The 25,021-nt window shown below is 44.9% G+C and overlaps 1 protein-coding gene and 1 non-coding gene across 2 annotated transcripts in view; both read right to left on the bottom strand.

Moving 5' to 3' along the window:
• The window catches only part of LOC124718709 (homeotic protein proboscipedia-like), a 626,981-nt gene that overhangs the window by 381,467 nt on the left and 220,493 nt on the right, over positions 1-25,021 (bottom strand). The window lies entirely within an intron of this gene.
• Positions 6,751-6,824, bottom strand: Trnat-ugu. The gene has a single exon. It is a non-coding gene; the product is annotated as a tRNA-Thr (tRNA).

The raw sequence follows: 25,021 nt of genomic DNA, 5'->3' as shown, positions 1-25,021 counted from the left end.
CAGCGCGTGAACTATTCAACGAAACATCGTCCATATGGGTTTTCCGAGCCGGAGGTCCACTCGTTTATCCTTGATGACTGCACGACACAAAGCTTTACGCCTCGCCTGGGCCTGTCAACACTGACATTAGACTGTTGATGACTGGATGCATGTTGCCTACTCGGAAGTCTGTCGTTTAAATTGTATCGAGTGGATGAACGTGTACGGGTATGGAGACAACCTCATGAATCCATTGACCCTGCGTGTCAGCAGGGGCTATTCAAACTGGTGGAGGCTCTGTAAAGGTGTGGGGGTTTGAAGTTGGAGTGATATGGGACCCCTGAATCGTCTGGATACGACTATGACGGGTGACACATACGTAAGAATCCTGTCTTATCACCTGCATCCATTCATGTCCGACGGACTTGAGCGATTCCAGCACGACAATGGGACACCCCACACGTCCGGAACTTCTCCAGGAACACTCTTCTGAGTTGAAACACCTCCGCTGGCCACCAGACTCCCCAGACATGAACATAATTGAGCATATATCGGATGCCTTACAACAAGTGTAAGTAGGCTGTTTATGTTTTCTCTATGTAAGTAGGCTGTTTATGTTTTCTCTATGTAAGTAGGCTGTTTATGTTTTCTTATTGGCAACGTTACGTAGCGCTCAATATGAAAATCACTGGCTGTGCTGTGTGCAGTCTGTCGCTAGTTTGCATTGTTGTCTGCCATTGTAGTGTTGGGCAGCGGCAGCTGGATGTGAACAGCGCGTAGCGTTGCGCAGTTGGAGGTGAGCCGCCAGCAGTGGTGGATGTGGGGAGAGAGATGGCGGAGTTTTGTAATTTTTCATGAACTGATATATTTATATATGATGATATCAAGGTAAATACATTGTTTGTTCTCTATTAATATCTTTCATTTGCTAACTATCCCTATCAGTAGTTAGTGCCTTCAGTAGTTTGAATCTTTTATTTAGCTGGCAGTAGTGGCGCTCGCTGTATTGCAGTAGCTTGAGCAGCGAAGATTTTTGTGAGGTAAGTGATTTGTGAAAGGTATAGTTTAATGTTTGTCAGGGCCATTCTTTAGTAGGGAATTTTGAAAGTCAGATTGCGTTGCGCTAAAAATATTGTGTGTCAGGTTAAGCACAGTCCTGTATAAATTTTTCTAAGGGGACGTTTCACAAGCTGTTCAGAAGAGATCTCCTTTCCCCCGTACTCTCACGGATTTATGAACAGCCCTGCTGGATCCATGGTGTCAATTCTCTCCAGCACTACTACAGACATTAGTCGCCACTGTGTTGCTCGAACCGCTCCATGACAATCCTGGCCTTGTGACAGGCGCATTGTCTTGTTGAAAAATGCCACTGCCATCACGAAACATGATCGTCATGAAGACGCATACGTGGCCCTCATCCAATGTGTGATACTCCTTGGCCGTCATGGTGTCTTCCATGAGCTCCACTAGACTCGTGGATGTCCACGTGAATGTTCCCCAGACAAAAATGGAGCCACCGCAGTACAGGTGTCAAAGAGTTGTTCTCCTGGAAGATGGCGGATTCGTGCCCTGCCATTGGCATGTTGAAAAAAATATCGGGGTCCATCAGACCATGGAACGCTCTGCCACTGCGCCAACGTCCAGTGCCTACAGTCACGTGGCCATTTCAGTCATAGTTGCCGATATTGTGGTTTGACATCGGCACATGCATGGGTAGTCGGCTGTGGAGGCCCATCGTTAGGAGTGTTCGGTGCACTGTGTGTTCAGACACACTTGTACTCTGCCCAGCATTTAAGTCAGATGTTAGTTCGGCCACTGTTTTCCGCCTGCCCTGATTTACAGGTCTGCCTATCCTACGACGTCCTGCATCTGTAATGAGGTCTCTGTTGATCCATTGTGGCGTTGCAGTCAAGTCTTTGAAGGAAGCACTTGAGAATTCATGACATCCAGAAACAGATGGCTCCAGTATGGCAATATCGATAATTTCTGAGAGGTTCATTCGGGGCATATTGAACTGCCGAAACTGTTTGCGAAAATACAGTAAAGTAAGTTCTCAATTTGCACGGCTGTTTGGCTAATGTCCTTGTTAAACATCTTTAATGAGGCGAGGCCGCCCAGTTCCACAACGTGTGGACGTTTGATTTTGTTTGATTTTTTTTGATTTTGTTTGATTTTGTTTGATTTTGTCTCGTGTTGAAGCACTCACCACAGCATACCGCGAATACCCAACAATGCGTGCAGTTTCCGAAATGCTCGTGCCGAACCTCCGGGCCATCACAATCTGCCGTTGGTCAAACTCAGACAGATCGCGCGCCTTCTCCATTCTACACACGGACAGCCAGCTAGCTGATACGACATGCACCGAGCGTGCGTCTGACTAGCAGTCATTTCTCCCCAGATGACAGTCCTATCGCCTGGACAGCTCTATATCGATAGTAAGTCGGTGGTCATAATGTTATGACTGATCAAATCAAATGGCTCTAAGCACTATGGGACTTAACATCTGACGTCATTAGTACCCTAGAGTTACAAGTACTTAAACATAACTAACCTAAGGACATTACACACATCCATGATCGAGGCAGAATTAGAACCTGCGACCACAGCAGCGATGCTCCTGACTGAAGCACCTAGAAACGCTCGGCAACAGCGGCCGGCTCTGACTGATAAGCGTACGTATCATACACGAAATAAAATAAATTAGTTGATAGAGGTTGGCGTGGTTCTGAGTCAAATGCATTTCGGAAGTTCGGGAGTTAGGAGTCGCGCGTTATCTTACTGTGGCTGTTGCCGAAGGCTTTCGGGCTGTTGGCCAATTAAAATCGACTCAGCGGATGGAAATTCCGAACGCTGTCAATTCCGCGCGTCGACAGAGCGGCCACGCGAAAACTGGACCCCTTTCGCCGCGCAAAACTCTCCCCATCCCCACGGCTTCCTCTAATGACAGCTACATCATCCCTCCTCCTCATCCCCCACTTCTGTCCCTGGCCCTCCCGCTGAATTCTCCCTCGCAGTTCGCAAACGAACAGACGGCCACCCGAAATCTCGTCACCCCGACGCTTCCGTCAATATTGCGTCGGAAAATACAGCGGAACGATTACAACCGCAGGGAAAACGTTATTGGTAGTTGCCTCACATACTGACTGGATGTCCAACCCCATACGTCTGATCGGCATTCCCCACACAGAAATGTTAGAAAACCTTGGAATGCTCGTGGCAAGTGCTTAGGAAAATGTCACTTTATATATTTCAATATAGTGTTTTCGTACTTGTTTACTCGTCCATCACTACTTGTTACGAAAGATTCGTACCAAAAGACTGGAAAGTTGCACAGGTCACACCAATATTCAAGAAAGGTAGTAGGCGTAATCCACTAAATTACAGGCCTATATCGTTAACATCGAAATGCAGCAGGATTTTAGAACATATATTGTGTTCGAACATTATGAATTACCTCGGTCTATTGGCACACAGTCAACATGGGTTTAGAATACATCGTTCCTGTGAAACACAACTAGCTCTTTATTCACATGAAGTGTTGAATGCTATCGACAAGGGATTTCAGATCGATTCCGTATTTCTGGATTTCCGGAAGGCTTTTGACACTGTACCACACAAGCGGCTCAGACTGAAATTGCGTGCTTACGGAATATCGTCTCAGTTATTGTGACTGGATTTGTGATTTCCTGTCAGAGAGGTCACAGTTCGTAGTAACTGAGGGAAAGTCATCGAGTGAAACAGAAATAATTTGTGGCGTTCCCCAAGGTAGTGTTATAGACCCTTTGCTGTTCCTTATCTATATAAACGATTTGGGAGACAATCCGAGCAGCCGTCTTCGGTTGTTTGCAGATGACACTGTCGTTTATCAACTAATAAAGTCATCAGAGAAGCAAAACAAATTGCAAAATGACTTAGAAAAGATGTGTAAATGGTGCGAAAATTGGCAGTTGACCCTAAATAACGAAAAGTGTGAGGTCATCCACATGAGTGCTAAAAGGAACTCTTTAAACTTTGGTTACACGATAAATCAGTCTAATCTAAAAGCCGTAAATTCAACCAAATAGCTAGGAATTAAAATTACGAACAACTTAAATTGGAAGGAACGCATTGAAAATTTTGTGGTGAAGGCTAACCAAAGACTGCGTTTTATTGGCAGGGCACTTAGCAAATGTAACAGACCTATTAAGGAGACTGCCTACACTACGCTTGTCCGTCCTCTTTTACAATACTGCTGCGCGGTGTGGGATCCATATGAGATAGTACTGACGGAGTAATCGAAAAAATTCGAAGAAAGGCAGCGCGTTTTGTATTATGGCGAAATATGGGATAGAGTGTCACAGAAATGATACACGATTTGGGCTGGAAACCATTAAAAGAAAGGCGTTTTTCGTTGCTACGGAATCTTCTCACGAAATTAAAATCACCGACTTTCTCCTCCGAATATTTTGTTGACACCGACCTACATAGGGAGAAATGATCACCACGATAAAATAAGGGAAATCAGAGCTCGTACGGAAAGATATAGGCGTTCATTCTTTCCGCGCGCTATACGAGATTGGAATAATAGAGTATGTGATTTGCAGAGTATCTATGTAGATGTAGATGTTAAGAAAAAAAAAGTGTGATGGACAAAACCTCTCATTATATCTCCATCCATACGGCTTACGATTTCTGACACCCGATGTGAAACAAAATGCTTCTGCTGTACTCTAGTGTAATAATAAACAGATTGAACAATATCTGCTAAATAGCATAAAAAGCCCTTATGACAGAACCATCAATGAAGTCGACATAAATGTGCAAAAACAACAAGGAAATGAGTGTGAACCAAAGAAAGTCTGCTGCATCACGTAACGAGATTTTATATAGACTGTACCTATCTGGCAGATTCGCTATTGACAAGTATTGTTTTCAGTCATGTCGAGTGCGCACAAAATAACTTGGCCTATAGCTGTGCAGACGGCGTGATAATGGAGGGGACAACGATGGTGGCGGGACCGGCCACACAGTCCATGACATGGCGGCTCAAACCGCGCGGCCACTCCGCGCGGCTCATCTAGCGGCGCCTGTGGTCTGAGGATGACACGGCGGCCGGTCGGTGCCGTTAGGCCTTCACGGTCTGCTCGGGAGGAGAGAGTATGATATACTAAAATGCGGCAGAATATATTAACGTAACAACGATCTTCTAATTTATTTAGATCAATTCAACCTTGAGGACATAAAATGTGAGAATTTCAGCTTCAAGAATCAGACCCCTTAGACAAGAAGAACTGGAGCCAACTCGACACGAAAAGGTAAGTAAACTAGAAACTGCATCGTAATCTTTGCTCCTCTAAAATTTTTCGTAAAAGACTTTCCTTATTGCGGACAATAGCTGGAATTAGGAAGGAGAGGAGAGATTACAACGTGCATGGCCGACCACTGCTCTTTCCTTTGCATATGCAACCAACTTCCGAGTATCTTGTACGCCAGTCGCCGGCCGGTGTGGCCGAGCGGTTCTAGGCACTTCAGTCTGGAACCGCGCAGGTTCGAATCCTGCCTCGGGCATGGATGTGTGTGATGTCCTTAGGTTAGTTAGGTTTAACTAGTTCTAAGTTCTAGGGGACTGATGACCTCAGGTGTTAAGTCCCATAGTGCTCAGAGCCATTTGAACCATTTTTTTGTACGCCAGTTCAAATGGTTCAAATGGCTCTGAGCACTATGGGACTCAACTGCTGAGGTCATTAGTCCCCTAGAACTTAGAACTAGTTAAACCTAACTAACCTAAGGACATCACAAACATCCATGCCCGAGGCAGGATTCGAACCTGCGACCGTAGCGGTCTTGCGGTTCCAGACTGCAGCGCCTTTAACCGCACGGCCACTTCGGCCGGCTGTACGCCAGTCATAAATCTGCTGGTGCAGAGTCGGATTGGTGCTGAATCGGAATGCACGTTGCACTCGAACAATGGACTGACTTCGCGCAAATTCCAACACACGAAATCATTTGTCTTGCGGTGTAATCCCCTTGTTGCCAGGAACGAACAACAGCGCAGCTGTGTCAAAACTTTGAACCTCCCTCTATCCAGTGACATGCGCGGTGTGTTTCTATGTTCTGTAGTTCGTCAGCAATAAACAACTGAGATCTGGTCTTTATTTTTGGTAACACCCGGTGATTACTAGCTGACGCCTGTGCGCCAGGGGAAGTTTTTTCACGCCGACGCCAACCCGCCATGCACTGGGCGTCACGAATATTTGCAGCCGGAGTGTGTCTTGCTGACGTACGACCTCCACCTTTCCGCCGGATTACAGTAATAACGAGCGGCTGCATCGGTAAGCGGCCAGCGTAGTAACGGGAAGCAGCATTCCTCCGACTGTCTCTGCGGCGAACACAGCACACGTGTTGGCGTTTGCCGGCGTCACGTTGGCAGCCCTGGGCTATTATTTCGCCATTAGGAGCGCCGGGTCGTCTCTCTCTCTCTCTCTCTCTCTCTCTCTCTCTCTCCCCCTCTCCCTCTCTGCACCAGCTCAGCCAGCGCGAGAGATGCGGAACGTGTCACAGCGAGGCACAGAATCCAGTCTGCGGCTCAACTTGCCCATGCGTTCTACGACTGACTGCAAGAAGGCATCGCAAGTTGTGGGCCATTCTTTGGACCGTACAGGAAATTTTCGTGTAGGACGTAGAAAACGTGTGTTCCCCAAGTAAGTACAGTAGAATGAAATTACAATGAAATGACTACCCCCAGCTGCATACAGGCGTTAATGTAAGTCATCGGGGACAGTCGAAAATGTGTGCCCCGACCGGGACTCGAACCCGGGATCTCCTGCTTACATGGCAGACGCTCTACCCATGTGAGCCACCGAGGACACAGAGGATAGTGCGACTGCAGGGAATTACCTCTGGCACGCCTGCCGTGTGACCCACATTCGCAACTTATTGTCCCGCACTATATTCATAGTGCCCCTGCGCATCATAATCATTACTCGCAGCGTTACTACCGATTCCCGTAAGAAAAAAAAAATGGCTCTGAGCACTATGGGACTTAACATCTGAGGTCATCAGTCCCCTAGACTTAGAACTACTTAAACCTAACTAACCTAAGGACATCACACACATCCATGCCCGAGGCAGGATTCGAACCTGCGAGCGTAGCAGTCCCGCGGTTCCGGACTGAGCGCCTAGAACCGCTAGACCACCGCGGCCGGCTGATTCCCGTAAGAGTTCGGGCACTGTTTGTGCATCCGCACAGAAGAAGATGGTCAAATGGCAGGTGAGCCTTATATATATATATCGTACATGTCTGAAACAACGGATACAATCCTCGTATAAGTAAGTATACTAGGTCCACTGATACAGCCAAACAGAGAGAGGTGGCGCAATGGTTATACTCCGTTCATCATAAGAATAAACCTGATGTAAACATAGCACTACGTGAAACTTCTTGGCAGATTAAAACTGTGTGCCAGTCTGAAACTCAAACTCGGGACCTTTGCCTTTCGTGGGCTAGTGCTCTACCATCTGAGCTACCCAAGCACGACCCCACGCCCCGTCTTCACAGCTTTACTTCTGCCAGTACCTCGTCTCCTACATTCCCAACTTTACAGAAGCTCTCCTGCGAACCTTGCAGAACTAGCACTCCTGAAAGACAGGATATTGCGGAGACATGGCTCGGTCCGGCACACAGTTTTAATCTGGTAGTAAGTTTCATATCAGCCCACATTCCGCTGCAGAGTGAAAATCTCGTTCTGGAAACATCCCCCAGGCTGTGGCTAAGCCATGTCTCCGCAATATCCTTTCTTTCATGAGTGCTAGTTCTGCAAGATTCGCAGGAGAGCTTCTGTAAAGTTTGGAAGGTAGGAGACGAGGTACTGTCGGAAGTAAAGCTGTGAGGACGGGGCGTGAGTCGTCCTTGGGTAGTTCAGATGGTAGAGCACTTGCCCGCGAAAAGCAAAGGTCCCGAGTTCGAGTCTCAGTCTGGCACACAGTTTTAATCTGTCAGGAAGTTTCATATCAGCTCACACTCCGCTGCAGAGTGAAAATCTCATTCTGGATAGCACTACGTATCCTTCCGTGTTAGCTGGAACCTCATTGGGTTCCGTTTCGCGTGCAGCGGACGCCAAGCTGTCTCGATTACAGTCAAGTACGATAATGAGGATACCTTTTATGCTGTGCGTTTCGCGCACATCGAGTCGGCGGTAACACGAAGCAACAGCTTTTCCGGCGCATTTAACGTGGACAGCACTGGCCAGGCTAGTGATCCAACTAACCTGCAATGATACAAACAGTTCCAGTAAAGACGTAAAAAGAGACGAGCATAGAACAGTATAGCTTTGAATGTCATTTAATTTTGAAACAAAAGGGCATAGTATATGGTAAAACTCAGGCAATATGCTTGTTAGGTGATCAGACGGAAAACAACACTCTCTCTATCTTAGCTAACATAGTATTGAATTTAAAAACAAGAGTGATAAGAATTCGTCACTTTAACAATGTTAATTTTTCTGCACGAGCTATGTGTGGCGCAAAAGTGCACGGTTTCCACGTTATTAAAGGTATTGAAGCCACTGAAAGTATTACACTCACTTGTCTGGTAATCTCTGAACTCCTTCCATATCGGACTCTGAGGAATACATTTCAGCAGGCTGCTGTGGACTAGCAGTTCTAGGCGCTGCACTCCGTAATCGCGCTGCTGCTACGGTCACAGATTCGAATGCTGCCTCGGGCATGGATGTGTGTGATGTCCTTAGGTCAGGTAGGTTTAAGTAGTTCTAAGTTCTAGGGGACTGATGACCTCAGATGTTAAGTCCCATAGTGATCAGAGCCATTTGAACCATTTTTTTATGTAACCCTACAGATAAAAAGTCACAAGGTGTGAGGTCTAGGAAGTTGGACAGAAGTGGACGAGTAGAATATGAAGTTCATAGCCGGTGGCCTGCCATATCAGACCTCACACCTTGGGATTTTACCTTTGGTTGGCTTTTCTAGTTTACATAAAGGATCCTGTCTCATCTGTTAGTAGTCTTCCTGTACACACATCATTTATGCAGTCAACTTCGCTTAGTCTCCCCTTGTTACTAGCAAAAGATAAATAAAATAATTCCTTCCTCGAAATGTACACTATTACCGTACTACTTAACCTCACACTTTTGCGCCCGAAACACAACCCTTATCTTTCTCGAATGTTCGGGAAACTTCAACGAAATAAAAGAAGAGAATTTAGTAATGAGACGTACACGTAGCTTTCATCGACTGTGTCAAGGCGTTTGACAGATTAAACAAGACAAAACACTGCTTGCTCAATATTTCATGGAAATTGAATTCAGTGACATGAGCAGTAAAAAGCTTATAGCCCCTATAATGAAACGAAAATAAAAAAGAGAACAAAATTAGTAAAAAAGACATTACGACTATCCAAGAAGCTAAAGAAGGTTTAAATCTTTCACCGATTTCATTCAACTGATTTATAAATGACATTATTAGAAATTGGAATGAGGACACAAAAAACAACAACGGAATAACACTAGATAAAGACCAGTATATAAAAACATTACCGTACGCTTTATGTATGATTATATCCACTTCAGAAGAAGGCTGACAAAGATATATTCTTAAATTAAACCAGATTGGTCAAAATTATAAACTCATAACTTCTACAGAAAATTGAAAAGCAATAGCATTTCGAGGAAAAGAACAGGCGAGTTCAAAGATAATGATAACAGACACACAATCGAGAAAGTAAGGCATTTTAACTACTTAAGATGATTATTAGTGTTTTAGGGCGCACAACAGCGAGGTTATCAGCGCCCGCTAACTACTTAAGCTGCGAATTTCTTTTAGTAGCGGTAAAGCTATAAAGAATAAGACGGCGAAATCTCAGGGTATCTATGGAAGAATAAAAAGAACTTTAATGAAACGCAACTGAAATTCTACAAAACACTACCTGTTTCATTGCTACTTTTCGGATCTGAGGCTCGGATAGGAAATAGGAAAACATGAGTCGAGTAATGACACAATAAACTAAATTCATCAGATCAATTAAAGCTCGTAAACGAGAAGCCTGAGTAAGAAACGAAGACATTAGAAACGACCGTAAAATTTTTGCAGTAACAGAAATAATCGACACATATCAGCAGAAATGAACGGAAATGTAAACGACGGGCGATAACGCAGATAACCTGAAAAGGATTTGCTATAAAGTAATACCCAAAGGAGTCGGTCGAGAAGACGACGCAGCTAAGAAGCTGAAGACGGAACATGTTCCTCGAACCTAATCCATCTGTGTAGATGACGATGATGATGATGATGATGATGATGATGGTAAAGAAATTTGCATCACCACACATATCCGATAGTAACTGCAGAAATGGTTTCAGGACTACTTGCAACAAAAAATGGCTCTGAGCACTATGGGACTTAACTACTGTGGTCATCAGTCCCCTAGAACTTATAACTACTTAAACCTAACTAACGCAAGGACATCACACACATCCATGCCCGAGGCAGGATTCGAACCTGCGACCGTAGCAGTCACGCGGTTCCGGACTGCGCGCCTAGAACAGCTAGACCACCGCGGCCCGCCTACTTGCAACCAGTTCCGTATTGATGACTGCTCCTGGAACGCAGACAAGCTTCCAAATATGACGCAAGCTCTCTGCCTGCCAGTCACGACCGTGATTTGGCTTTCTCCAGTGCGGAGCTTTGGCCTCCAAGATGTTTGCCACGCCCTCCCATATTCGGGATTTGTTTTCATATTGCACCTGTCCGCCCTTTTTCGCCACGGGCTGCTCGTTAGCTGGCGCGTAAGACCGCTTCAAACACACAGAGCCACGTCACGTGAATCGACATCTAATCTAATCCTGTGATCCCGTGGTACGACGTGGCGTCCGTCACGTGGACAGGGTCCACTCTCACAGCAGATATGCTATTGACACGACGTAATGAATATTTTTGTCTTGTTTTTACTGTGTGTGTTTTTAATGTGTACTACAGACTATCAGTACGGGCTTTTGTAGAAGTTTCGAGAACATACCTTCACCGAGGGGTCAAGCAGTATATTGCTCCATCCTATGTATATCTCGTGAAGAGACCATGAGGATAAAATCAGAGAGATTAGAGCCCCCACAGAGGCATACCGACAATCTTTCTTCCGCGAACAATACGACACTGGAATAGAAGGGAGAACCGATAGAAGTACTCAAGGTACCCTCCGCCACACACCGTCAGGTGGCTTGCGGAGTATGGATGTAGATGTAGATCAAGTATGTAACTGCTGCATTGCATGTACACTCTAAGACAAAAAAACGCACCACGAAAGAATTACCCGAACGGGGCGGAAAAAGGTGTATGTGTTTTACATTTAGAGACAAACAAATGATCACAATTTCTGGAAAATTGAGGGAAATTAAATGATCGTATGGCATTGTTGGCCGGGAGGACCCATTCGTGGAAGTTTGGTCGCCGAGTGTTAAGTCTTATTTCAGTCGACGCCATATTGGGCGACTTGCGTGCCGGTGATGACGATGAAATGATGATTAGGACAATACTGCATCCAGTCCACGAGCCAGTCTCCAACCCGGTCGGGAATCGAACTCGGGCCCGCTGCTTCGGAGGAAAAGCACGTTACGACTCAGCTAAGAAGGCGGAAAGGAAAAATGATTTGTTCAACAGACAGAGCTTCACAAATTACGCGTTATGTAGTAAAATCAAGCACCTACAACCGTCCTTATGATGTCACTTATTGTATGGCTTCCAGTTTCGGTGCTTCAGTGCACCGTCTTTAGGTCTCAGCTGATGCTGAAGGGATCATACACGATGCATCATTGCCCAACATCTACAACTGGTTTACACAGGCTGCCTGTAACTCTCGGGCCGGCCGGAGTGGCCGAGCGGTTAAAGGCGCTACAGTCTGGAACCGCTACGTCGCAGGTTCGAATCCTGCCTCGGGCATGGATGTGTGTGATGTCCTTAGGTTAGTTAGGTTTAAGTAGTTCTAAGTTCTAGGGGACTTATGACCACAGCAGTTGAGTCCCATAGTGCTCAGAGCCATTTTTTTTTTTTTTTTTTTGTTGTAACTCTCGGTGTTGTCTGTCCAACTATGAGTTCATAATTGATAGTTGATGGTTGGACAGACAACATGCTATTTACAGGTAGTCTGCGTAAACCAGCTGTAGATGTTGGCCACGTATATGGACGGCGTTAACATCTTCAGCATCAGCTAAGGCCTGAAGATGGTGCACTGAAGCACCGAAACTGGTAGCTATACAATAAGCGACATCTTAAGGACAGGTACACATGTTTCATTTTCTTACATATGCGAATGGATGCAGTCGCCAAGACCTCCAATGACGCGGTGTCCATCTGCTGGGTGCCTGGTCATGTAGGAATATGGGGCAATGAACAGGCCGATCGGGCTGCCAAGGAGGCCTGCAGAGAGCACGATGTGGTCTAGTGTCCTATTCTCTTGCAGTCTATCATTTCCTCACTCCACAAGAAACATGGAGTGGTGGGAGGAAGAATGGCTGGCGGTGACGGCCAATAATCTGCGGTTGGCGAAGTCAACCACTCGGTCGTGGCGTGCCTCCTGCCGGTTGCTCAGGCGGGAAGAAGTGACCCTCACGCGTCTTCGGATCGGGCACTGTCCTCTCACACATTGATTTCTATTACGGCGGGAGGATCCCCCGTTTTGTGAAGCTTGTGGTGTGCACATCTCTATACGGCACATTCTAACAGACTGCATTTTATACCGCGATGCAAGGGCAGAAGCACAAGTCGATGGGGATCTGCCCTGTGTTTTAGCTAATGACGAGACGTGTGTGTCTAGGGTTTTAAAGTTTTGTGATGTGTCTGGACTCTGGCCTGAACTTTTAGGCTGGAGGTTTTAGTGTACTGCAAAGTGGCTGGCTCCTCCCTTTCTTTCCTTGCGGTCAGCCAACCACTTCCATCTGCTATATTTCTTCCTGTGTTTTCCATGTCTTACTGCTGGCGGCATGCTTCGTCCCACACTTCGGTGTGGGTAGGCACGTATTTTTCCAAGACTGTTACCTGTGTTTTACGTTCTGTTTTATCTTACTGTTCTGAGTATTTTCTTGACACCCGTCTCCATCTGTTACTGAGTGGGCGCTGAAGACCATCCCGTCGTGCGCCCATACAGCCCTCTCCATCATCATCATCCAATGGCAAGGACAGACACAGAAAAATTACGCGTTGGTCCACCTCCGGCCCATTTCCAAGCAGTTCTACATCTACATCTACATTTATACTCCGCAAGCCACCCAACGGTGTGTGGCGGAGGGCACTTTACGTGTCACTGTCATTACCACCCTTTCCTGTTCCAGTCGCGTATGGTTCGCGGGAAGAACGACTGTCTGAAAGCCTCCGTGCGCGCTCTAATCTCTTTAATTTTACATTCGTGATCTCCTCGGGAGGTATAAGTAGGGGGAAGCAATATATTCGATACCTCATCCAGAAACGCGCCCTCTCGAAACCTGGCGAGCGAGCTACACCGCGATGCAGAGCGCCTCTCTTGAAGAGTCTGCCACTTGAGTTTGTTAAACATCTCCGTAACGCTATCACGGTTATCAAATTACCCTGTGACGAAACGCGCCGCTCTTCTTTGGATCCTCTCTATCTCCTCCGTCAACCCGATCTGGTACGGATCCCACATTGATGAGCAATACTCAAGTATAGGCCGAACGAGTGTTTTGTAAGCCACCTCCTTTGTTGATGGACTACATTTTCTAAGGACTCTCCCAATGAATCTCAACCTGGTACCCGCCTTACCAACAATTAATTTTATATGATCATTCCACTTCAAATCGTTCCGCACGCATACTCCCAGATATTTTACAGAAGTAACTGCTACCAGTGTTTGTTCCGCTATCATATAATCATACAATAAAGGATCCTTCTTTCTATGTATTCGCAATACATTACATTTGTCTATGTTAAGGGTCAGTTGCCACTCCCTGCACCAAGTGCCTATCCGCTGCAGATCTTCCTGCATTTCGCTACAATTTTCTAATGCTGCAACTTCTCTGTATACTACAGCATCATCCGCGAAAAGCCGCATGGAACTTCCGAAACTATCTACTAGATCATTTATATATATTGTGAAAAGCAATGGTCCCATAACACTCCCCTGTGGCACGCCAGAGGTTACTTTAACGTCTGTAGACGACTCTCCATTGATAACAACATGCTGTGTTCTGTTTGCTAAAAACTCTTCAATCCAGCCACACAGCTGGTCTGATATTCCGTAGGCTCTTACTTTGTTTATCAGGCGACAGTGCGGAACTGTATCGAACGCCTTCCGGAAGTCAAGAAAAATAGCATCTACCTGGGAGCCTGTATCTAATATTTTCTTGGTCTCATGAACAAATAAAGCGAGTTGGGTCTCACACGATCGCTGTTTCCGGAATCCATGTTGATTCCTAGATAGTACATTCTGGGTTTCCAAAAACGACATGATACTCGAGCAAAAAACATGTTCTAAAATATAGGTCTATAGTTTTGCGCATCTGCTCGACGACCCTTCTTGAAGACTGGGACTACCTGTGCTCTTTTCCATTATTCCGCTTGTCACTGATTGACAGAGGTGTTGGATGTCGTCCTGAGAGATATCGTCCCAAATTCTGTCCAATTGATACCTTATATCACCGAAATACCGAGCTGGTTCGAGCGCCTTGTCCATAACGCTCCAAACGTTCTCCTCGGGGACAGATCCGGCGAACTTGCTGAGTAAGTGGGGTTTTGCCAAGACCTAAGATAAAAATTAGAAACCTTCGTCCTGCGAGGGTGGGCATTATCTTGCTGAAATGCAAGTCCAGAATGGTTTACGGCGAAGGGCATGTAAACGAAGATACCGATACCCGCTGGTATCGTAGAACTCACAGTGAGTTTTGGGTTGGTTGGTTGATTTCCGGCAGCGGACCAAACAGCGAGGTCGTCGATCCCATCGGATTAGGGAAGGGTGGGGGTGGAATAATCTGGGCATTCTCCTGAAGCGATTTAGAGAAATCACGGAAAATCTAAAGCAGGACGGCCAGGCGCGAGTTTGAACCGTCGTCCTCCCGAATGCGAGTGCAGTGTGTTAACCATTGCGCCATCTCGCTCGATAAGTTTTGGGGTTCATTACATTACGGCGGGGGTAAAATCGCGACTGTCTGCAGTAGATGTTGTTTTATAACAAATAAATAGTGTTTCACGGACTATTTGTAATGGACAAAGTAAAATGAACGGTAGTTGTGGAGCAGACGTACGTCCCACTGTTGTCCATGACCACGTGCTCCGCGTAACGGCATTCGCGAGCTGCAGAGCCGACGGGAGCGGCGCGGCCCGCCCGGAGACAAATCATTATCAGCGCGGCCATCATCATCATCATCATCATAATCATCGCGATCGTCAGCGCAGGCGGCAGCTGACGTCACGGTGCCACGTGTTGGCGATTAATCTCTCGCCTGTCGAAGGGCGCCGCGGCAAACACGCGCCGACTGCGGCCGGCGGTCGGCGGCGGGGCGGATCCACCCCCGCCGCGGGGGTGCCAGCCGCCCCCGCACAGACGCGTCCTCTCTCTCTCTCTCTCTCTCTCTTTCTCTCTCTCTCTGCCCTCGCGCCCTCTTCTGGCGCCGCCGCGGCAGGCAAACAACATCGCCGGCGCCAAGCTAATAACACCCTACAAGTAGGCTGCACTTGAGGCATGCCTCAGTGTCTACGGGTCACTCACATCCACAGGTAGTACTTCTTGAACTGCAACGCTCCCTGTTGGTTTTCCGCCCTTGTCGTACTGGTATCGGCTATGTGGACTCCGCCAAGCCAGGACTGCCACTTCTGCCGTAGATTGGCGTGCGCATGCGCTGTGAGTCGTGGTCTACCAGCACAGACTTACCAGAGTTCATCCAGGTTTAACGTTCTTTATTTTGTAACAGATGCGTACAGACTAGTACTGTTGATGTTTTTAAAAATATCGGGAATCCTACATATCGATATTTAAAAAAAGTATCATTATCGGGCAACAGCCTTGCCACAGTGGCTACACCCGTTCCCGTGAGATCACCGAAGCTAGTTGTTGTTGTTGTTGTTTTTGGGGAAGGAGACCAGACAGCGAGGTCATCGGTCTCATCGGATTAGGGAAGGATGGGGAAGGAAGTCGGCCGTGCCCTTTCAGAGGAACCATCCCGGCATTTGGCTAGAGTGATTTAGGGAAATCACGGAAAACCTAAATCAGGGTGGCCGGACGCGGGATTGAACCGTCGTCCGCCCGAATGCGAGTCCAGTGTGCTAACCACTGCGCCACCTCGTTCGGTCACCGAAGCTAAGCGCTGTCGGGCGTGGTAGGCACTTGGATGGGTGACCATCCAGGTCGCCATGCGCTGTTGCCATTTTTCGGGGTGCACTCAGGCTCGTGATGCCAATTGAGGAGCTACTCGACCGACTAGTAACGGCTTCGGTCAAAGAAAACCATCATAGTGACCAGGAGAGCGGTGTGCTGACCAAATGCCCCTCCTATCCGCATCCTCCTTGAGGATGACACGGCGGTCGGATGGTCCTGGAAGGCCACTCGTGGCCTGAAGACGGAGTGCTTCTTTTTTATCGACCCTTGTGCTCAGACATAATGACCTTCGTAGACTCTGAGAAGCTCATCTGCAGAAACCAGCACGGTTTTAGCAAATAGCGGTCATGCTAGACACAACTGGCCCTCTTTGTGCATGATATACAACAGGCTCTAGATACCGGCTCCCAGGTTGATGCCATATTTCTCGACTTCTGAAAGGCGTTCGCTCAGTTCCGCACTGTCGCTTGCTTCAAAAAAGTGCGCGCTTACGGTCTATCCGATTACATATGCGGTTGGATAGAAAGTTTAGTAACAGACAGGGAGCAGTATGTCGTCATGAACGGGGTGACTTCAAAAGAACCAAGCGAACTTCAGGTGTGCCCCAGGGCAGCGTAATAGGTCCTCTGCTTTAGACGATTTACGTAAACGATCTGGTTGACGGTACTGACAGCGGTCTTAGACTGTTTGCCGATTATGCTGTAGTCTACAGAAAAGTAGTATCACACGAAATTTGTGAGCGAATCAATGAGGATTTGCAGAAAATAAATGCGTGGTGTAATGACTGGCAGTTATCTCTCAATATTAGTAAGTGTAACCTACTGCGTATAACAAGGCGAAAATCCCCATTAATGTACGAGTACAAAATAAATGCCCAGTCTTTGGAAGCGGTAACATCCGTGTGACTATTCGAAATGATCTCTAATGGAATTACCAGATTACACAAGTAACTGGCAAGGCGAACTATATATTGCGGTTTATTGGTAGATTCCTGAAGCCTTGCAGGAAATTGCTTACAATACGTTAGTTCGTCCATTATTAATTATTCGTCTGTATGGCACCCTTACCAGTTGGGTCTGATTCAAGAGATTGAGAAGGTCCGAAGAAGAGCGGCAAGATTCGTGACTGGTACATTTACCCATCGCGAGAGTGTTACAAATCTCACAGAAAGTTTGAAGTGGAATACACTTGCAGATAGACGCCGCGCTAAAACAGAAGGGGCTGCTTACTAAATTCCGAAATTCGATCTTCGGCGAGGATGTAGAGCATGTATTATTACCACCAACTTCAAAATCGCGCAATGATCACCATTCAAAGGTAAGGGAAATTAGAGCTCGTACTGAGGCGTTCAGACAGTCGTTTTTCCCTCGCGCGATCTACGGGTGGAACAGGGGGCGGGGAATATGACTTTGGCGCGAATTCTGCCCTCCGCCACACACCGCTTGGTGGCTAGCAGAGTATATATGTAGATGTAATCACGCAGCTGTAGATGTAGATCGATCGACAATTCGTACAGTACAACAGGGGTTTAAATACAGGTGTAAGAACTATTAAAATGTAAAACTGAATGAAAAGTCCAATAGCCTGCTGTAGCCGTATTTATTTAAGTCGACTACAGACCGACATAACCGGTTTCGCAACTTTTAAGTTGCATCTTCTGGTGTAAATAAATTCTATGTCATATGGTACAGGGAGTTACAGAATGCCTCAGAGTAACATTTGGCACGGCTAGGGAAAGATGCAAATTAAAAGTTGTGAAGCCGATTATGTGGGTATTTAATAGACTTAAGTAAATACAGCTACAGTAGACTATAGGACACTTCAGTTTCTGTAATAGTTTTAGCTCCTGTACTTAAACGCCTGTTGTGTTGTATGAATTGTTAATCAATTATGTATAACTGTTTTAGCCGTGGCAGCCACAGTATTAAAATTATCTTTTCGAATCTCCAGCTCAGCTGGAAGATAGTGTAAAATCAACCACAAAATTTGCGCCAAACAGACGGGCAGACAAGTCTGCAGACTAATAAAAACGTGTATTGTTTTTATTTATTTATTTATTTTTTGAGTCATTCATCAGTCTACTGACTGGTTTGAAGCGGCCCGCCACCAATTCCTCGCCTTTGCCAACCTCTTCATCTCACAGTAGCACTTGCAATCTATATTCTCAGTTATCTGCTGGATGTATTCCAATCTCTGTCTTCCTCTACAGTTTTTGCCCTCTACAGCTCCCTCTAGTACCATGGAAGCCACTCCCTCATGTCTTAACAGATGTCCTATCATCCTGTCCGTTTTCCCTATCAGTGTTTTCCGCATATTCCTTTCCTCTCCGATTCTGCGCAGAACCTCCTCATTTCTTATCCTATCAGTCCACCTAATTTTCTACATTCGTCTGTAGCACCACATCTCAAACGCTTCGATTCGCTTCTGTTCCAGTTTTACCACAGTCCATGTTTCACTATCATACAATACTGTGAAACTTCCTGGCAGATTAAAACTGTGTGCCAGACCGAGATTCGAACTCGGGACCTTTGCCTTACTGGATACCATGCTCTGCTCCAAGTGTACATTCTCAGATATTTCTTCCTCAAATTAAGGCCTATGTTTGAAACTAGTAGACTTCTCTTGGCCAGAAACGCCCTTTTTGCCAGTGATAGTCTCCTTACTCCGTCCGTCATTGGTAGTAGAATTCCTTAACTTCACCTTCTTCTTGACCATCAATCCTGATGTTAAGTTTATCGCTGTTCTCATTTCTACTACTTCTCATTACCTTCGTCTTTCTGCGATTTACTCTCAGTCCACACTCTGTACTCATCAGACTGTTCATTCCGTTCAGCAGATCATTTAATTCTTCTTCACTTTCACTCAGGATAGCAATGTCATCAGCGAATCGTATCATTGACATCCTTTCACCTTGAATTTTAATTCCACTCCTGGAGCTTTCTATTATTTCTGCCGTGCGGTTCTAGGCGCAACAGTCTGGAGCCGAGCGACTGCTACGGTCGCAGGTTCGAATCCTGCCTCGGGCATGGATGTGTGTGATGTCCTTAGGTTAGTTAGGTTTAATTAGTTCTAAGTTCTAGGCGACTGATGACCTCAGAAGTTAAGTCGCATAGTGCTCAGAGTCATTCTATTATTTCTAAAATTGCTTCTTCGATGTACAGATAGAACAGTAGGGGCGAAAGACTAAACCCTGTTTCATACCCTTTTTAATCCGAGTACTTCGTTACTGATCGTTTACTCTTATTATTCCCTCTTGGCTCTTGTACGTATTTTACATTACCCGTCTCTCCCTATAGCTTACCACCATTTTTCTCAGAATTTCGAACATCTCGTCGAACGCTGTTTCCAGGTCGGCAAATCCTATGAACGTGTTGAAAATGGGAATTCCTCTAAGAGTGCCGGTTTGGTATGCGTGTGAATAATTTCTGCCAAGACGGCGCCTGTAGACACGTGGCTGTCTAGCGGACGGATTCCAGCCTAAGCAGCCACCCCCACCGTGCCACCCCCTCACTCCCCCCACCACCTCCTACCCCGTTGGCACTTCTGCAGACGCCACCAGAGCGAGGCGCTGCCCGTGCGGGAAGAACTTGACAACTTGACGCCAGAGTTGCGAAAACGCTGCTAACTTCTCGGAAACACAAACAGCGAAGTTCCACAGCAGCCCGCCGCTGAGAAAAGTGCGTACGGTACCTCGCGCCTGCCTGCTCTGCCGTTCCCCAGCTGGTCTCTCTGTACATTCTCGGTCCCTGATCTAACCTACAGGACTGATTTCTAGAACAATTTATTCATTTATTTGAATATTTTTATTTCACTTGCTACATAACATTGCAAACAAATATGCCGTATACAGCGGCAAGAATCCAAAGAGATTCTGGTCGTATGTGAAGTATGTTAACGGCAAGAAACAATCAATGCCTTCTCTGCACGATAGCAATGGAGGTACCATCGAAGACAGTGCTGCCAAAGCAGAGTTAGTAAACACAGCCTTCCGAAATGCCTTCACAAAAGAAGACGAAGTAAATATTCCAGGCGCTTCAGTCTGGAACCGTGTGACCGCTACGGTCGCAGGTTCGAATCCTGCCTCGGGCATGGATGTGTGTGATGTCCTTAGGTTAGTTAGGTTTAAGTAGTTCTAAGTTCTAGGGGACTGATGACCACAGATGTTAAGTCCCATAGTGCTCAGAGCCATTTTCTAAATATTGCAGAATTCGAATCGAGAACAGCTGCCAACATGAGTGACGTAGGAGTATATATCCTCGGAGTAGTGAAGCAACTTGAATCAGTTAATAAAAGCAAGTCTTCTGGTCCAGACTGTATACCAATTAGGTTCCTTTCTGAGTATGCTGATGCAGTAGCCCCATACTTAACATCATATACAACCGATCGCTCGACGAAAGATCCGTACCCAAAGACTGGAAAGTTGCACAGGTCACACCAATATTCAACAAAGGTAGTAGGAGTAATCCACTAAATTACAGGCCCATATCGTTAACGTCGATAAGCAGCAGGATTTTGGAACATATATTGTGTTCGAACATTACGAATTACCTCGAAGAAAACGGTCTATTAACACACAGTCAACACCGATTTAGAAAACATAGTTGTTGTGAAACACAACTTGCTCTTTATTCACATGAAGTATTGAGTGCTATTGACAAGGGATTTCATATCGATTCCGTATTTCTAGCTTTCCGGAAGGCTTTTAATACTGTACAACACAACCGGCTGGTAGTGAAACTGCGTGCTCATGGAATATCGTCTCAGTTATGTGACTGGATTTGTGATTTCCTGTCAGAGAGGTCACAGTTCGTAGTAGTAGGCGGAAAGTCATCGAGTAAAACAGAAGTGATTTCTAGCGTTCCCCAAGGTAGTGTTACAGCCCCTTTGCTTTCCCTTATCTATATAAACGATTTGGGAGACAATATGAGCAGTAGTCTTCGGCTGTTTGCAGATGACGCTGTCGTTTATCGACTAATAAAGTCATCAGAAGATCAAAACAAGCTGCAAAACGATTTAGAAAGGATATCTGAATGGTGCGAAAAGTGGCAGTTGACCCTGAATAACGAAAAGTGTGAGGTCATCCACATGAGTGCTAAAAGGAGCTCGTTAAACTTCGGTTACACGGTAAATCAGTCTAATCTAAAAGCCGTAAATTCAACTAAATACCTAGGTATTACAATTACGAACAACTTAAATTGGTGCACACAGAAAATGTTGTGGGGAACGCTAAGCAAAGACTGCGTTTTATTGGCAGGACACTTCAAAAAAATGTAACAGACCTACTAAGGAGACTGCCTACACTAATCTTATCCGTCCTCTTTTAGAATACTGCTGTGCGGTGTGGGATCCTTACCAGATAGGACTGACGGGGTACATCGAAATAGTTCAAAGATAGGCAGCCTGTTTTGTTTTATCGCGAAATATGGGAGGTAGTGTCACAGAAATGTGATTTGCAGAGTATCCATGTAGGGTAGATTTAGATGTAGCATTGTAACATGCTGTGACGTATACTAAATAAAGTATTATAAAACTATTCGCAGATAAAATATTTGCAACGAAACAGTACACCTATAATAATGTTTTACAATGTTCAATAAGTATCCTATTTCTGCATGTTTTAGAATCAAAGAAGCCCGTTGATAACGGTGAGATTTGTCGCTGGAACTAGTTTGGGAGAATAAATAAACAAGTAACAAAAGTATTTTGCATCAAGATGGACCCACAATCCCATATTGTTGTTTTTGTATCCAAACGCGGACTAATGGAAGAATTTCAAGGTAAAATTATTAATCTTATTTATGGATTCTTCCATCGCTTCTTGATAGAACAATTCCATAATCAGGGTTGAATAACACTTAGGCGGTTTTTTGTTCTACTGATTTTTATTTGTATGAACTAGTTTTAGGCTTATTAGGCCATCTTCAGATAACTACTGGCCATGGTAAATCAGTAGAACAAAAATCGGCCTAAGTGTTATTCAACCCTCAATTAAATTATTATCCTCTCTTACATTTGACAAGACATCCATAGTGACTCCATATTACAATAAGTATAGTATATGAGTAGTACAAGCTCACATAAGGTACTAACTTTAAACATGAAAGTTTTAAAAGTTTCCCTCGGCTCTTCGCCTTCCGCGAGAAGTTAGCATATACTGCCGTTTACAACAATCGCAAGTGACCATGTATCTCTGTTGCGTACAGTAGTGCAAAGGGGAAATATCTTTTTGCAGTGTACACATCACTCTATCCACGAAAATTATACATGTAACACCTGCAACCACACCATTAATCAATTATGCCGAAAAAGCCTGAGAGATGCAGTACCTTGTTGCTAAATGAAAAGTTATACTCTTCAATAATACTGTGCAACCTTTAGAATAAAAAAGTATTTTATTTCGCCTTTCATGTTCCGCATATTTGTATCAAATTTTAATTTATTTTAAATATCCCCATTTCGACATCATCAGTAATGAAAAGTAAAAATATGTTATTTTTATTACAAAAAGATTCAATATTTCTTAGTTAACATTTCCATTTGATGGTAGATAAGAACTTAAATAAAAGTTGAATAAAGTCGCTACTATCAAGCATTCAACTTGTGATTTTTTAGGATTCTGTGTCTCTGTCTGTAGAAACGGAACCAATAAGGATGTCTTTTGTGTCCGTCTGTCTGTCCGATGGTTAAGAACCCTTTTTGTCAGGAATAGGTAGAACTATGATGTTCAGATGTATGTCACGTATCAAGATCTAAGGTCCCTTGGCGGTGTAAAAAAATGTCAGCTTCTAAGTCAGTGTAGTCAAAAGATACGGCCATGTACGTCACATTTTCATACTCGTAAACTCACTCATCAAAAGCTACACAGTACTTCCCGTCGATCTAGAACCATAAAATTTGGCTCGAAGCAAGACTGCACACTATAAGTTAAGGAGACAGGTTTACTATCTTTTGGTTCAAAAAATTGATTTTTTTAAATTGCATTTTTGGATCCATAAAAGTGTTTAGAATCCGCCCCTGAAACGGTTTTTCTGAATACGGAACGGAAATGTTTGTTATTCGCGGTTGAACAAAAATATGCACCTGCCTGAAATCGGCCTTTTTCACGCACCAGTTTTTTTTTTTTTTTCGGTGGACGGGTTATTGTACCGGTGCTTGGGAGGAAACACACAAACGCGTGTGTTTTTGGAAGTTAGCCCCCAAGCATTTGCATTCTGGTGCGAAGACTGTGGAGATTGCGACTTTCCTGGCAGTGAGCATCTTCAACGAAGGGTATTCAGCAATTCTGAAGACCATGACAACGGCGGACGTCACCCTGGGACTCTATTCGACGCAGTTCGCGAAGCATTCGGACGACCACCGGATTCGAGCGGCCGAAAACCGCTTGTCACCGGCCGTACGAGCTGCTCTGGAGCAGCGCAGGATGGACCAGATCGAGCAGAACGCCCTCTATCAGGAAGAGGAAGGACTAGTTTATGTACCCGGGATAACAGATTGAACGTAAATTGCGTAATATTTCATTTACATGTAGTCAAAACTTCAAACGCGTTTTTCTCGAAATGTCGTTTTTTTTATCGGGCGGTATGGTAACTTCAAGTCCACTGAACCAATTGGCATGATTCTCCGTTTCCGACGAAGCTAACTAAATTGTCCAGGAGTTGTAACACTTTTATTTCGATCTATCAAGTATAAATATTTTTACTTGGCTGACGAAGTCGAAAAATCGATTAAAAAACCCTATTTTTTCAAATGGCCGCCACTCTGTTTCCTATGGTGCAAATAACTTAAAGAGAGGAACAACTCCTAAAGAATCTTATATACTTCGATAACGTCGACTCAATTTTGACTTCGGATGAGCCGGCTGACCTGTGGCATACCGCGCGTGGAGGTCTACATCGAGATCTTGTTTCTTTCCGACGCCACTTCCGCCTTTGCTCTTCTACATTTGCGGTCGAAAATATTACAGTTCGTAGAGGAGATATCCATAAACATTTTGACCAAACTTGACATTGATATCTATAACACATCCCGAGAAAAACATTCTCAAAGAACATGCTTTTTCGGGCCAAAGATAGTAAACATCCCCTTAAGGGAAAAATTCTCAGAACTGCTAACTTGTGATTATAGGACACGAAATTTTTTTTTTCATTTTTTAGCCTTCTGTCTATTCGTTCGTTTGTTAAGACCGTTTGCCTCTGGAACAGTTCGGTGTATCAAGTTAAAATTTATGTCACATACTAAAAGTTATGATCTCTCGGCGGTATAAACGATTTAAACTTTTAAATCAATGTAATTAAAAGATTCGGTATGTATGTCACGTATTTCAGTACTCGTAAACTCACTTATCAAAACCTAAACGGTACTTCCCGTTGACGAAGAATCATGAAATTCTCCGAGAAACAAGGTCCCACAATACAAGTAAAACAAAAAATTTAAAATTTGTAAAGTTCTAATTATATGACAAAAAAAATCTTCTTCCATTTTTCCATGCATTGCATTTTCTGCCAAAAGCATAATAGACGATTATTACTGCATAGAAACGTAAAATGTAAGTCTCCGTCATGTTTTAGTACGTAGACAAATTAAACGTTTTGTTAACTTCTCTCTCTACATACATAAAGTTCATTGCTCATTTCTTTTTGTATGTCCGGGATAGTCTGAGACACTACTGTCGAGATTTTGACACTGTCTTGGAATTCCTGGGACTAAAATCCTGTCACTATCGATATCTATAACAGC

The sequence above is a fragment of the Schistocerca piceifrons genome, chromosome 10, assembly GCF_021461385.2.
Source record: "Schistocerca piceifrons isolate TAMUIC-IGC-003096 chromosome 10, iqSchPice1.1, whole genome shotgun sequence".
Lineage (NCBI taxonomy): Eukaryota > Metazoa > Arthropoda > Insecta > Orthoptera > Acrididae > Schistocerca > Schistocerca piceifrons.
Note: the sequence above shows the minus strand (reverse complement) of the source record. Positions and strands in the feature narration are given on the sequence as shown.